This window comes from Myotis nattereri (assembly GCF_964212035.1).
Source record: "Myotis nattereri genome assembly, chromosome: 9".
NCBI lineage: Eukaryota > Metazoa > Chordata > Mammalia > Chiroptera > Vespertilionidae > Myotis > Myotis nattereri.
Genome location: NC_138084.1, coordinates 9,461,814 through 9,475,253, shown reverse-complemented (window position 1 = coordinate 9,475,253; position 13,440 = coordinate 9,461,814).

Sequence of the window (13,440 nt, the reverse complement as noted above, 5' to 3'; positions counted from 1 at the left end):
TGAATTTTTCTCCTTTATCAGATTTCGAAATGTTAGGGGGCCTCAGGGCTCTCTGCCCTTAGCCATGTCTTCATCTACACTCCCCCACCCCCACCCCCGGAGGAAATCTTATGCAGTGTCCTAGCTTTAAGTATTATCTATATGCTAATGCCTGGCAGCTTTCAGCCCCGGCCCAAATATCCCTACATTCCAGACTTCTCTCCAACTCCTACTTCTCAGCATTTGGATGCCTAATTGGCATCTTAAACCTGCCAGTGCCTAAAACAATGCTGTTGACTTTTCTTCCCTATAAACCAATACCCTCCTGTCACCTCCAAACCTTTTCTGAATGGAAGTGCCAAAAACCTCTCACAGACTTCTGTTTTGCTCACAATCACTAAGGAAAATCCTGACACGTCGTAAGCCACTCAGTAAATTCCTGTCTCCTGGGTTCTTGGTGGAGGGTCTTTTCATCAGAGAAGAATCTCATTTTCCTTGTTTCTAAAATGGAGCTAATGAATGGGATAGCATAGATGAAAGAATAGTCATTTAAACACCTTTGTATGTTTCTTCACTGAAAATGCAGATTTTACAAAAACCTGATTTAAAGGTGGGGGAGGAGGGAATGGCAGGTGGCAGTCTATGTGCTACTTGGGTTTTATTCAGGAGAAAGTGATCTCCACACTGATTGCTGGGAGCTGAGGTCCAAAGGTGAATACAGACACAGCCCTGGGAGGGCTTATTCTCAGTGCGTGGCACATGGTGCTCAGTGTGTGTTTGTGGAAGGGGCAGCGGGCATTCTCCCCATGCCCTTCTGACTGTTGTTCTCTGGGTCAGTCCCCTTCTTTAAAAGGGGAAATGTTATGAATGGAGGATTAAACTGGTAAGAGATCTAGATCAAACACTTTTATTCCATTAAGTGCAGGACATTCCTCTCTCAGACTGAATAAGGGATTAACATTTCAGTCAAGAGTCCGTGTCAGTTGTTTCAGAAATGATTTTAGAGCCCTCTGTTCCCTCCCAGGTCTCTTTTTTTGGATGTACTTCAAAATAATATAGTTCCCCAGAGAATGTCCCACGCAACCAGAATGGCAAGGTTGTGACCTTGTGGCGAGTTTTATCTTATATTTCTGTGTGCTCAACGATTTCCCTTTCTGTGAAGAAAACTGAAGCTTTCATCAGCAGTTCTAGTCAGGGGGTCGAATGTGGGACTAGAAACATTTATAGCATTTTTCAAGAAGCAATTCAAATTCTCCCACCATGATGCCGTAAAACATGGCCACAAGAGCGGGAAGTTGGTTTTTATTTCCCTGATCTGTGTTTCTAATCACTGAATCCTCACATTTTGGATGATAATCACTGAAATAGGAGTCCTTTGTGATTAGAAATTAAAAGCAGTGCTCATCTCTTTTACAGTTCTATTGGTGTGATTTTATTGTTTGAAGGTATAGTTCCTGAAAATTATACCTGACCGAATGCCAATGTATAGTTTTTGTCTGTTTACTTCCTCCTTGTTTAAATTTCTGCAAGGTTTTCATTATCAGACTTCTAGAGGCCAGAAAATAAGCAAGCCAGTTTTTATCATGAATGCTGTATCAGTCTCCTCTATGATGGTTCTTGAAACTTTGAGTTAGAAGTAGTTAAAGGTTCAGAGGGTAAAATGAATTTATGTCATTAGATCGGCACCTCGCACAGGCCGGGTGTAATTGTGGTCATCCTAGCAGTCTGTTCTTTAGGAGCCCATGCACTGTAATAAGGACCTTTAAAAACAATCCTTTACATCTAATTCTTATAATAACGCTTGAAGGTATTACCCCATTTTCCAGATGAAGAAAAGGAAATTCAGAAGTCATATTACCCAAGTAAAATTTTAAATTTTACCAATGTCACTCAGTGAGCCCTCTGCACTTTCCTGCATTAGCTCAGCTTTACCTCACCAATATGATACTATTTGCTCTAATGGGTGTAAAGAGAATGTCCTCTTAGAGCAGTGGTCGGCAAACTGGGGCTCGTGAGCCACATGCGGCTCTTTGGCCCCTTGAGTGTGGCTCTTCCACAAAATACCGACTTCTGCGCATGGGCCATGAAGTTTCAATCGCACTGTACATGCGCGCCCGCATGTGGTATTTTGTGGAAGAGCCACACTCAAGGGGCCAAAGAGCCGCATGTGGCCCACGAGCCCCAGTTTGCCAACCACTGTCTTAGAGCATACGTGGGTTCCGAGACAGGCATTAGGGACTTAGGGCTCCAGCAGAATGTTTGATATGTCCTCAAAGAAGCATCTTTGGCTTTACCAACCAAATGTTTCCCAGAATTTCTTTGGAGACAACTTGTTGGTGATATATTAGGTTCCTTTTTTTATTGAACTGTATGATTAATTTTTATTCTTTTAAATATATAGAATTCTGTTATTTTACTTATAATTTTACTAAGTACCTTTTACTTTCCTACTTGATACTATTTTGTTGTTAATCCTCACTCTAGGATATTTTTCCAGAGAGAGTGGAAGGGAAGGGGAGGGACACAGAGAGAGAAACCTCAGTGTGAGAGAGAAATGTTGATTGGTTGCCTCACACACAAGCCCCGACCAAGGCTGGGGATCGAGCCTGCAACCGAGGTACCTGCCCTTGACTGGAATCGAACCTGGGACCCTTCAGTATTCGGGCCTATTCTCTATCCACTGAGCCAAACCAGCTAGGGCTTGATACTACTTTTTACTACAATGAGGGCCAAATAAAACCAAGGACTTTCTTTTTATAAACTAGAGGCCCAATGCACGAAATTTGTGCACAGTGGGCAGGGGCCCTCGGCCCACCTGTGCCCTCTTGCAATCTGGGACTCCTCAAGGGATGTCCTACTGGGACCCGTCGGGGGATGTCCAGTTGGGCCTAAACTGGCAGTGAGACATCCCTCTCACAATCCAGGACCCCTTGTTCCTAAATGCCTGCCTGCTTACTCCTTACCGCCCACCTGCTCACTCCTTATAGCTTGGCTTGCTGCTCCTTAGCGCTGCCGTAGAGTCAGGAGAGGCTCCCGCCACCACCGCTGTGCTCGCCAGCCGTGAGCCCAGCTTCTGGCTGAGTGGCGCTTCCCTTGTGGGAGCTCACTGACCACAAGGGGGCAGCTTCTGTGTTGAGCGTCTGCTCCCAGGTGGTGAGTGCGTGTCATAGCAACCAGTCATTCTGGTCGTTTCGGTCATTCCGCAATAATGGTCGCTGGACTTTTATATATATAGACTAGAGGCCCGGTGCACAAAAATTTGTGCAGTCTGGGACCCTTCGGGAGATAACGACCTGCTGGCTTAGGCCTGCTCCCAAGGTGGCAGAGGGCAGGCCCAATCCCTAGGTGCAGCCCCTGGTCGGTCTCAGAGCAGGGCTGATTGGGGAGTTGGGGCGCTGCCCCCTGTCATGCACAGAGCAGGGCGGATTGGGAGGTTGTGATGCCACCCTCAGTCACGCTCAGGGTAGGGCTGATTGGGGGGTTGGGGCACCGCCCCCTGTTACACTCAAGGCAGGGTCGATAGCGAGGTTGCGGCGCCACCCCTGTCAAGCACAGAGCAGGGTCAATCGGGGTTGGGGAGCTCCCCCCTGTCATGCACAGAGCAGGGCCCATCAGGGGGTTGAGGAGCTCCCCCCTGTCACTCACAGAGTAGGGCCGATAGAAGAGTTGGGGCACCGCCCCCTGTCACACACAGAGCAGGGCGGATCAGGGGGTTGGGGCGCTGCCACTGTCACACTCAGGGCAGGGCCGATGGGGAAGTTATGGCTCTACCCCATCACACACAGAGCAGGGCCCATGGGGGGGTGGTGCCGCCCTCTATCACCCACAGAGCAGGGCCGATCAGGGGGTTGGGGTGCCGCCACTCTCACACTCAGGGCAGGGCTGATGGGGAGGTTATGGCTCTACCCCATCACACACAGAGCAGGGCCCGTGTGGGGGGTGGGGGGGTGTTCAGGCACCGCACCCTGTCACACACAGAGCAGGGCCGATCAGGGGGTTGGGGCGCCGCACCCTGTCACACACAGAGCCGCAGGGCGATCAGGGGGTTGGGGTGCCTTCCCCTGTCACGCACAGAGCAGGGCGGATAGGGAGGTTGTGGCCCCGCCCTCTGTCACACACAGAGCCGCAGGGCAATCAGGGGATTTGGGCGCTGCCCCGTCACGCTGATCCCGGTGCTGGGAGGTATATTACCCTTTTACTATATAGGATAGAGGCCTGGTGCATGGGTGGGGGCCAGCTGGTTTGCCCTGAAGGGTGTCCTGGATCAGGGTGGGGGTCCCCATTGGGGTGCCTGGCCAGTCTGGGTGAGGGGCTGAGGGCTGTTTTCAGGCTGGCGGGTGACTGAAGCTCCCAACTGCTCCTTTTTTTCTTTTCTTTTTTATTCTGGGCCAGCTTTAGCTCTGGCTCCAACTCTGAGGCCTCTGCTGCTGAAAGCAGGTATCTGGTTTATTTGGGTTCTACAATCGAAACACTGTATCAACTCCAGCTCTGAGATCCCAGCTGGCTGAAAGCAGGTTTCTGGGGTTTTGTTTAGCTTCTATATTTGTAACAATGTTTCAAACTGCAAGCTCAGAGGCCGGCAAGGCAGGCGAGGAACATTGGTTTCCTCCGTCACTGAAGCAAGCAAGCCTCATGTTAGCTTCAAGCTGCCTGGCTGCCGGCCGCCATCTTGGCTGGCAGTTAATTTGCATATCACCCTGATTAGCCAATGGGAAGGGTAGCAGATGTACGGCTAAGTACCATGTTTCTCTTTTATTAGATAGGATAGTATAGCTGCATCTTAGGTTTGAAAGTTAACCAGTAAAGTGAAAATTTTCAATAATCATAAGTACCATAAAAAATCCTTTAAATCACCCATACAGTGCAGTACTATATATGTGATTTGTGAATTTAACCTAATTCCTTTCATTCTTTCAGGAGTGTTATCTATGGCTCTCAGTTAATAATAGTTTTTTCCTTTCTTGAGGCTATAGATGAAGCCATAATTGACCACTTATCTACTATTTGAGTGATGTGTTTTAAAATCACAATTTTTCTATAGGTTTCAGACTTAATTGCATCCATCACATTTAATATAATTAAGGAAAAAGGGATATTGTCCTAGTATAGAACCCCTGTAAGTTACTTTAACATGATTCAATACCACTGTGATGGGAACTCACTAGCTAAGATTATTTCTCTTTTCTCATGCATGGTTGAACTTTCCAATTAACAAACTTTTCTTTCCCGTGCTCTGAACATAAAAAGATTGTGTTTGTGTGTGTGTGTAATCTTACGTTCATTTAGGCTAGTATTATTTTATAAAAACTGAAAAGCAAAATGCCCTACCCCAAGGAAATACAATGTACTAGTGTAACAAGTAGTCTCTCGAAGCAGGCAGTTAGTTGTGTTGGTGTCAAATGTACGTCTCGCTAGTGGAAGCACTGATGACCATCTGTAAACTTATCGGTTTGATGCCAATGTTCTAAAAGAAACCACAAGGATACAACAGCAAGAAAAAATGGCGTAGACATCGCCAGGGCACTGAATGTTCCCGGGTGGGGAGCCTTTACCCTTCAAATGATAGCTGCAAACCTAGGATAGTAAGTAGATGTCAGTAGAAGTTGAATGAATGTTTCCTGGCCTCCCAGCAATAGTAAAGCAGATGGCTCTTCCAAGTAAAATGGAATGTCTGCCTCACCTCCCAATTCCATATGGAGAGAACTGAGCCTGGGAAGAATAACTGTCATGTTAGCTTTTATATTATAGACATAATTGGTCATGGTGCTGAGTGGAATAGCACTGGAAAAGTCTTAAATCCCTGTTTAGGACAGAATTAGGAGGGGAAGTTATAAATAAATAAATCAATAACATATTACATTGAAAAGGAAGGGAAGAATAGGATTATTAAATAGAGAAAAAAAGCTTATCTGGTATCTATTGAATGTCTTTATTTTTTTAGTCTTCCCATTAGCAAACTATGAGTCACTTTATTCATTAACTATATTTAATAATAAATAATAATTACATAAAATCTATAGTTTAGTAAACACATTGATTCTTCTCATCAACTTCTCAACAAACCCATGATTATAATGTTATCACCATTTGCCAAAAAAATATAAGCACCTGGTGAACCAGGAGGCAATGTTTTATCAACTTCCATACCTGTGCCCACACATAGCAGACAATCGAAATATTTGTTTTCTGAATAAATTCCCAAGTTACAAATGAAAATGTAGGTTCATGAACATTAACTTGCCCAATGCCTATAAGTGGTAGAGGTGGGGATTTATCTCTAAATTCCAGGTCTTTGGCTCTAAACTCTGTGGCATTTGCCCAACCTGGATAAGCAACTATCTCAGCTAATGCTGATCTATGCATTTGATTGGTTAATTCTTAAATTGTTCAAGGTAATGTACACAGGGACATTTTCAGGTTGATATATCTATTTTCATTGTTTATATAAATTTCGGGTATATTCTTTCTGACATTTTACTAAAACTAAAGTATGTTTAATATAAAACTAAAATATCCTATATAATAAAAGGCTAATATGCAAATTGTTCCCTCAACCAGTACTTCAACTGGGAGTTTGACCAGGGGGCAGGGCCACCAGCCAACTGCCTGCGGCCCTTCCCTTCCCCCCCCACTCTGCCAGCCTGGCTCAGTTGGCCCTGATCGGGGTGGGCCAGCTGGACCCTGCCCATGCATGAATTCATGCATTGGGCCTCTAGTGTTTAATAAAACATTTTCACAATACTTATATAGATGAATAACATCAAAATGTTAGAGTATTAGGATATTATTAAAGAAGCAATTATTTCCCTACTTCCCTCTACAATTCTTAAGAATGAGCTTATTTATACACGCTGATGAGCCTGCACATCCCTGTCTTTCCACTGGATTCTGGTAGTTGTTCATGGCTAGGAGAATCCTGGTAACCTCTGCCTCATGGAACTAGAAATGTGTTGATTCTGTTTTCAATTCAAACCTCTACGGGCTTGGCACCTAAGTGACACTTTCCAATGGCACTTTTAAAAAAAAAAGCCATTCCTTTTACAGGATATCAGGTATAATTCTGCCCTTTAAATTCCCTGGTGTTTAGCAATTATTGCAGTTCATTTAATTGCTTGGCATCTCTAAGTAGTGATCTTATCACACAATGGAATGAATTAACTCATTTTGATCGACATTCATTAATGTCATATTCAGCAATCCATGTGTGCTTTTTATAGCAATTCTTTGAAAAAGACTTCTTTTCTCCGTTTTCCTGAGTTTCAGAACCTATTGTAATTTTCTCCCTTGCCTCTTCTGATCCACTTACTTCAAGTGGCTGATCTCCCTTCCCAGCCTCCAATGACATGGTTAAAACCTTATGTTGTGAAAGCTGGCATTGTGAAAGATATTACTTTTGCCCCAGGGAACTTCATAAGAATTGCCATTTAGCACTTACAATCATTCTGACTCACCAAGCTTACAAAAAAGTGTGATTTTAACCCAGGCCTTAACTACTTCTAGCTGTTAATCTTCAATCATTCAATGTCATTCACATATTCTTCAGGCATTTTTCTTATTTACTTAAGAAACAAATCGCCACCTATAGTTCCAATATGAAATAAAAACATTACTGTAAACCAAATCCACATTACCTTAAAGTGTGTTATCGCTTGTAATCTTTTTTTAAAGCTTTCACATGCCCTAGCCAGTTTGGCTTAGTGGATAGGGTGTCAGCCTGCCGACCAAAGGGTCCCAGGTTCGATTCTGGTCAAGGGTATGTACCTTAGTTGCAGGCTCCTCCATGGCCCAGGTCCTGGTCAGGGCTCCTGCAGGAGGCAACCAATCGATTGTGTTTCTCTCTCTCTTTCCCTCTCCCTAAAAACCAATGGAAAAATATCCTTGGGTGAGGATTAACAACAACAACAAAAAAGCTTTCACACCCATGACTGAGGTTTTCCTACTTGGTTTCCTTTTCACCAATTCCTTCTGCTCATCCATTCTTAATTAGGGTGATTTTATTCATTGCTTTATTACTTTTTTCTCCCTTTGTCTTTTCTTGTTTCTCTTTCTTTTTGTTCTTTAAACATATATCTTTTGTTTTTTTACTTTTATCTTTCTGCCCTGGCATACTTTCTCTCCTGACACCTGTATTCTTAACACATTAGCACTTAGAGTATTTTTGCATTGACCTTGAGCAGAATCACTTAAACTTTCTTCTTTTTTTTTGGCTATTTCCTAAGGATCTTTTAATTCCTAATTTCAGCTATTTTTCTTTTATACTTCGTATTATTATACATATTGGTATTATGTAGTAGTAAATCGTTGTTTTCCCCTCATTCATTGAATCCACTTTCACCCAACCTCCTATTCGATGAAGTTCTGGCATAGTTGTCAATCACAATGTCCTGCCTGCCCTCTGGATGCAGGTATAAGCAACATGACCCAGGCTTGGCCAATCATGGCACACCCATCCCCCTGCCCACAGAGATAGTTTCAAGTATGAGGTTCCTGATTCAGAGAGAGCTGTCAGGGCCCTTCTCCCACACTGCCAGGCACAGGAAACCTGTCTCCTGCTGAAGAGATAGAAACCAACACACAAAGAGAAGCAGGAAAAGCTGCTATAGAAATAGTCTTAATAGAGAAGTATCTATAGAAAAAGTGACGTTCCGTACCTAGATCCAGCCAAGCCCTTGAATTCGCCTTCAACCTTTGAGTCAGAAGGGATGAACAAATATGCTTTTTTTGATTTATTGTTTCAAGATGGGTTCTTTCCTAACAGTCTTAGCTGATAGAAAAGCCCAACTAATAGATGCTATTCAATTACACAAAATAAAAGGCTCACTCACATTAATGTAGATGAGACCACAGTCTTTTAGGCACTTCATACAGGATTGGTAAATAGATAAATGATGTTGATATATTGGCATCACTGAAAGTGGTGTGGGTTCATACACATTTTTTCTCAACACATTGTGTTAGAGACATCGGAGCTAGCTCTCACAATTTAGAAAGCTGTAGAAAACAGGAAATCTGCCCAGCCAGCATGGCTCAGTGGCTGAGCATCGACATATGAACCAGGAGGTCAGGGTTCAATTCCCGGTCAGGGCATATGCCTGGGTCTCAGGCTCCATCCCCAGTGTGGGGTGTGCAAGAAGGCACCTGATCAATGATTCTCTCTCATCATTGATGTTTCTAGCTCTCCCTCTCCCTTCCTCTCTGAAATCAATAAAAATATATTTTAAAAAACACAACCACAAAAAAACAGACTTTATTTTAGAAAAAGGAAGTAGGAAATCTTGCGGGGGGTGGGGGGGAGCTGAAAATCTGCAGTTTTTACTTCATTACAAAATGAATAAATAAAAAGGCTCATTTAGTAACTTTGTAAGCCCTCGGTGTTTTCACTCTGCTGAGCTGTCTGGAATAGCCATGGATGAAGGCACTAAGAAGACAATTTCCTCCCCTCTCCCCCACCCCCCCACTACATAGAACAATGGATTAATGAAGGAGGCTTCAGATGGAATTATAAGGAAGTAAGTGCTTAACAGTGATACTAAGAGCAAACACTGGAAGAGAGCTAACTGCTTTAGCATTTTTATTAGTAATATTAGAGACCCGGTGCATGAAATTTGTGCATGGAGTGGGGCGGGGGGCCCTTCAGCCTGGCCTGCACCCTGCGGGATCGGGCCTAAACCGTCAGTCAGACATCCCTCTCGCAATCGGGATTGCTGGCTCCTAACCGCTAACCTGCTTGCCTGTCTGATCATCCCTAAACACCTCTGCCTCAGCCCTGGAATTAAGCTTCCCTGGGCACTCAACATTAGGCTGCATTTACCCACAGAGAGTGGTGATACTGCCACCCTCAAATGAGCTACCATTTGCTTAAGATGAGGAAAATCTTCTCCATCTATGTCTACTTAGCAAGGATGCCATTTAGTAGCTACACTGACACACCCTAAGGAGCTCAAACTCATGTCATTGACCAGGCTTCTATTACTGGTATTTCCTATAGGAGGTTTATAATCCACCTTGGTAATACAGCTTCCTCCAAAAGGAAAACATGAAAGAGTTAAACTGGTGTGGCTGCCCCAGCAAATTATTAAGACCCCCAGTAGTTCCACCAAACTCTTACTACCATTTCATAGCAAGGGCAGGACACTAAGGTGGCAATATTCAGTGGCTAGCTGAAAATATGGGTTTAGACTTTGGGAAAAACAGTATCTCAGCCGATGAGTGATTCATCCATCCATTCAGCCATTTATTTAGTCAACAATATTTGTTGACTACCTACTATATGTCAGGAACTCTGCAATATGTTCAAAATTTTCCAGGGAATATGACAGAACTGGTCTCTTTTATCGTGGTATTTAGAATCTGGTGGTATTGTCAAAGTGTTAATTGAAACCATAAGTATAGACAATCTTTCCAAGGTTTGAAGAAACACTAAGCTTTGGGGCACATTCTAACATGTAAAAAAGAGAAAATAAACCAGCAAAGGAAGTAGAGAAAGAGGAAATAGGTGGAAAACTAGAAGGGCATCACATTTAGTTTAAGATGTGAGAGTTTCAAAAGGAAGAAAGAAAATAAAATATCACCTACTGCTAAAAAATCAAGAGTATGACTGAGGGGGGAAAAGTATAGTATAATATTAAGAATATGGATTATAGCTTCAGAAAAACATAACTATGAGTCCTACCTTCACCACTGATTGTTGATATGACTTTGATGGGGATGAAAATGCCTCCAATAGGGTTATGTAAATGAGATTATATACAAAAATAGAGGTTTAGTTTTTCAGCTTTTTAAGTTTTGGGGGGCACCTTTGAATTTGCAAAAAGGAGAATTGGTGAATCCTAGGAAATTTGCCTAATGTCTTTAAAATCCAACAAACATGTTCATAAAACCTGCCACTGTCTATGTATCTCACTATGCACCCTTTCGCTGCGCACCCTTCTGATAAGACATAAGAAGAAAGATAATAAAGGGGAAATTTTGATAGTAATTTAGGGCCACCAACTAGTGCCCAGATGCCTCAAACTTTTCGCTGAGAGCATGTGGTCAGCCACACAGCTAGAAATTTAAGCAAAATATATACTCAGGCTCTCAGAACTCAGAACTTGGGGCTGAATTGACTCTGTCTTCCACAGCATACAAATCAATCAATCATCAGAGTCAGCCAAGTGAGAAGGCTACACACCATTTTCCTCTTGCCCTTACATGGACCTTAGAGGAAGGGATAGAAGTAGGGAACCTTTAAGAGAAACATCAGAGGCAACTGTAGAATGTCCTGGCAAACCCAGATCCAAAAGGGGAGATGGCTGAGCTTGGGAGGACTGAAAAATGGAAGCCAGACGTCAGAGGGTAAAGGAGAAGACCTAGAGACATATGCACAGACCACTCACTGGAGAAGTTTGGTAGTAAAAAGACAGAGACACAGGAAATTCCGACTGTGCAACTGTCAACTTCAGCCTAAGCCAGGGGTGGGCAACCTTTTTGTGAGTGCGTGCCAAAACCAGCAAAATCTCTGACTCAAAATTCTTCTGCGTGCCAACCCTAATTTTTTGAGAACATGTTACACCTACTTGATATCTCTTAAGGTGTATGTATGTGAAGAACCTTGAAGAAATAATAAAATTCATTTGAGCGACAGAAACACAGTATATGATGATGAAAATACATTTATTTTTTAATGTATACATGTACACTGATAGTCCGACAGAAAACTTTATGACTCCGTTTGATATTATCAGTAGGACTTTTGCTGCTGCATCACTGATGACAGAGATTTTACATCAGGTTTATATTTTGTGACCTTCAGAGATATGCACGAGCTATTACTTTCATCTGTCAGGCTACTCCTATTACGAGACTTAACAAAATTCATCACGGAGAACAAAGATTCACAAGCATATGTGGATGAAACCAAAACACTGGTCAGATCTAGGAAGGCAGGGAGAGTTAAGGCAGAGGCATAGAAATTGCTCTTCCCCTCTCTCGTCAATCCATGTCTATGGTCTTTAAGATAGCTTGTTGTATAAAATTATTTATTTATCTAAGATGCACCTACACTGAATTTATCTGAAAAATAAAAAAGTCGATATTAAGAAGAAAACTGTAAATGGAAGATTATAAGAGAGGGTTTCGCGTGCCAGCAAAAGTTACGGGTGTGCCATGTTTGGCACGCGTGCCAGGGGTTGCCCACCCCTGACCTAAGCTTAGACCATGTACTTAAACTAAGTCCTGTTTGATGGGTTGGTTTCTCAAGCAAGCCATCTGTCTCGGCTCTTTCCCAGGGCCTGGCTTTCTCAGGTTCCATAAGCAGAAAGGATCATAATCCCTGCTGAGATGTCAGTGGAGACGACTCTACTTTCTGGTACACCCAGCCTGCAGATAATGATCTTGACTAGAAGATTGCACAGCATTTAAGAGCAGTTAAGGTGCCAAGTCACACTGTCCTTTTCCCACCTGGGGAGAGATCATTCTTTCCATGCCTTGGCTTAAACAAATAAAGCAATCACTGAAAGTTCTAGTCTCTGCAGTAACGCCAGGTTTCATGTCACGTTCCGGGATGCACGTAGGGCAACAACTAGGTCATCTGTGCGGATTTAGCTTTCCCAGTTACTGACAGGCTATGAACCACTGTAGGGTCAGATAACTTTCTCGAAGAAGGACTGCACGGTGATGGGGGTCAAAGACTATGGTTTGACTCAACATTCTTAAGACGTCTGTCCCATTCAAATCAATTCCTGAGCAGCTTCTACTGTGTCACAATGGTCCTATCTTAGCCCCTAGTGAACACGGGGAGACTGGACCTTCCATTTATGCCCCTCTTACTTCCAATCCCTGCCCTAGTTAGGAGGAGTGGCTCTACCAGCCTGTGTCCACGTGGGTCTGCCTTTGATCTGCTGTGTGTGCATATATGCTAGCCAGGATAGTAAGGGAAATTGGCAGAATGGTCAGAAAGCATAATGACCAAATGTTTATGGTGCTGTCTGGCTGATGGGTTTTAAAGCCTCCTAAAGCTTGAGATTTCAAAATTTAGGTTAATCTGTGTACTACTCACCTCATGGTCATACAAAGAAATTTCAAGTGGAGTCCTTGCCAGAGCTGGGTACATTGTGAGTACATTGATACTGGGTATAGTTCATTGGCTGGCATGGGGCAGGTGAATCTCTCAGAGTGATAAGATGGACTTGTTCTACAGATTTCATCGTTCAATTTAAACAAAACATTCTGATATTAGGTTACTGGGCGGTGAGGAAAGGAATAAAACAAAGCATTATGTTTTTATTTTTTGTTCGTTCTTCATTCAACATGAATTTGTTGAGCCCCTGCTATGTGCTGGACACTGTACGAAGTGTTGGAAGTGCAATATGAGTAAAACCGGTCAGGTTCCTGCTCTAATGGAGCCAGAAGAAGTTGTCAAATCATTTTACAAGTCAATAGAAAAGTGTAAATGCTACAAAAGAGAGCTACGGGGTGCCA